The sequence below is a fragment of the Schistocerca piceifrons genome, chromosome 2 (assembly GCF_021461385.2).
Source record: "Schistocerca piceifrons isolate TAMUIC-IGC-003096 chromosome 2, iqSchPice1.1, whole genome shotgun sequence".
Classification (NCBI taxonomy): domain Eukaryota; kingdom Metazoa; phylum Arthropoda; class Insecta; order Orthoptera; family Acrididae; genus Schistocerca; species Schistocerca piceifrons.
This window is the reverse complement of record NC_060139.1, coordinates 1,008,822,186-1,008,825,244: the sequence shown is the minus strand read 5'-3', so window position 1 is coordinate 1,008,825,244 and position 3,059 is coordinate 1,008,822,186. Positions and strand designations below refer to the sequence as shown.

At 46.2% G+C, this 3,059-nt stretch overlaps 1 pseudogene; it reads right to left on the bottom strand.

Moving 5' to 3' along the window:
• Nucleotides 1–890: 890 nt before the first annotated feature.
• Nucleotides 891–1,008, bottom strand: LOC124778821 (annotated as a pseudogene).
• Nucleotides 1,009–3,059: the final 2,051 nt, after the last annotated feature.

Sequence of the window (3,059 nt, the reverse complement as noted above, 5' to 3'; positions counted from 1 at the left end):
CTCCCAGTGTTCAGTACTGCAGTTGGTCTCTGACTGGCAAATAGTGTTCCCTGTTCTACGTTTTGTGAAGATGGACTTCGCGAGAATACGGGCATTAGTCAGTAGTGGACTGTATTACCAAAGAAGATGTAACCTACTAGCATTATGTAAACATTGTAAGAAATAGACGCGGAAGAAGACAATCCACTAAAAATAACACAGTCTTAGATGAAGGCAGCCATGATCGTATTCCAGATGAAGCAGGAAACGAAGTGCGAAAACATTTTGTAAGGCAAGAAATGTATGCAAAAGAAACAGACACATTACAATTTCATCAGTTTGAGTTGAAGTAGTAAGACTTCAATCGCGGCTACTGCTTAATAACATCGTTACCATCGCATAGGATTCCGAACCTGTAACTGCATCGTATTAGGAGAAAATACATGAAACTTACGCAAGATCCAACGACTCTGGAGGAACAATCAAGAGTTCGAACACACAGTTTGGACAGTTGTTTATACTTCACACAGATCTTAGATATTCTTGAGAGAACATCGGTTGTCTACGTTTCACTACCGAACAAAGAGCAAGAAGCATACTCGTTTTTCAGTTCATTTACCCATTGAAACGAACGTGCTTGGATAGAATCCAGCTTCTCTCATAAAGAACTTGGAAATTGTGTGAACTTCGAAATTGTTATAATCTCCTCCCGAGCAGACCATGAAGGCCCAACGGTACCGACCGGCCGCCGTGTCATCCTCAGCCCACAGGCGTCACTGGTTGCGGATATGGAGGGGCATGTGGTCAGCACACCGCTCTTCCTGCCGTATGTCAGTTTCCGAGGCCGGAGCCGCTACTTCTCAATCAAGTAGCTCCTCAGTTTGCCTCACAAGGGCTGAGTGCACCCCGCTTGCCAACAGCGCTCGGCAGAGCAGGTGGTCACCCATCCAAGTGCTAGCCCAGTCCGACAGCGCTTAACTTCGATGATCTGACGGGAACCGGTGTTACCACTGCGGCAAGGCCTTTGGCATCCTTTAATCTGGTAGAGGTTTATTTCCTCAAGCAGCCTGAATGGGTTGCAATTTTCATTTTAGTAAATGTTTGTGGAAACAAGTGCAGTGCTGATGTGGCCTTGTTCCTGCTTATGAGGAAAATGAAGAAACACGCTGTTATATAAGAATGTACTGAGCTCTAGCACATCTTTCCCCGTAATGTTGGGGGATGGCTGGCTGTCTTTTCAGGAGAGAGCATGTCTGAAAAAAAAAGCGTCGGGACCTATACAACTATTTCTGGACCAGTGGCTCCATAACGAGCATATGTCAAGAGGTATGTGGAACTGACGTGGAAGGATCCATCCCACTAAGAATATATCTGAAGGATGGAACCGAAGGACAAATACATTAACATCAAAAGTTCATCTAAGTGCTTACTCATCAGCAAAAATCGAGAAGAGGCCACCAGTTTGACCAATTAATTTGTGTGCCGTATACACAGAAATTACAGTGAAGAAGGAATCGTCACAAACATTGGAAATCGTGGAAATACTGGAAAAGTGGTTTAATGCACATCATACTCATTGGCAATCTCGTAAAAACTACCTCGTCGTGGTTTTCCTTGGAAACAACCCAAAGTCAGATACATGTCTCTTGCAGTTTGTAAAGTATTCGCCTATGAAGACAGACAAAACTGTCTGAAAGGCTATGCCTCTACTGGGAAATCAACGTGGCATACCCCTGAGAGATTCTATGTCACCAAACACAAAATCGTTGCAGCGGAAACGCAGGCAGATGACGTGCAATTAGAGCTCGACTGAAGATGTGTCTTAGATTAAAGCACGCTCTGCTATACTGCTAGACTTGTTAGTCTGCCTATACCTGTGAAAAGCCGGTTTTACCAGCAAGAGTCTCTGCCTCTGTAGAACTGTTACTCCATAGAACGGTCACTCCATATGCCAGTTTCAGTCCCGCGTCCATATCTCTCAGCCTATGAAACTAATTGGTCATGACACGCCGAGAAACTGGAAGGCCACACCATACAAGAGTTCCAACTCCATCTCCATAACTCTTAGCCACTGAAACTATCTAGGCATGACGTGCTGTCAAACGGTACAAGCGTTCCAGCTCCGTCTCCGTAGCTCTCAGCCACTGAAACTATCTGGGTACGTCATGCTGTGGGACTGCAAGGCGACACCGTACACATTTTTCAACCCCGTCTCTGTATCTCTACATCTCAGAAACTGAAAGGTCACACTGGACATGTGTTCTAATCCCGTCTCCATATCTCTCAGCCATTGAAACTCTCTTCTCATGTCATGCTGAGAGACTGGAAGGCCACACCGTACAAGTGATCCAACTCTGTCTCTATACCTCACAGCCATGAAACTATCTGCATATGTCATGCTGAGAAACTGGAAAGTCACACTGTACAGGTGTTCAAACCAAGTCTCCATATCTCTCAGCTGTTGAAACTATCTGGGCACATCATACCAAAAGACCTGAAGGCCACAACATACAAGTGTTCCAACCACATATCCATATCTCTCAGCCACTGAAACTATCTGGCTTTGGCAGGCGGAGAAAGTGGAAGGCCGCACTGTACAAGTGTTCTAACCCTGTTTCCATATCTCTCTGCCACTAAAACTACTTAGGTCGGAAGCTAAATAGTGGCAACACTGCTGTGGAGACACTATGCAATGAAATCTACTTTTGTCGCTCATAGCACTCGTTGTTGACATACCTACCTTACCTCCGAGCAAATGGACTCGCCCGTCCCACGTCGCCGGCGTGCGCACAATTGAGGGAAACAGTCAATTGTTGAGCGAGCGGTCTAACGTAACGGTGTCACTATGTTTTCGAAACAGAAACAACGGAGTTGGCTCAAGATTGAATGTGCCAGAGGTTTTACAGCACGACAGTGTCATCAAGGTCTTCAAGAGGTTTGCGAAAGAAGCGGCGACACTTTCTGCGCAACCCACCCATCCATCATGTTGCACGACAGTGCGCGGGCGCATACAGCGCAAGCTGCGGCTCCTCTGTTCGGTCGATGGGACTGGGAAGTACTCCACCGTCCACCATACTCCC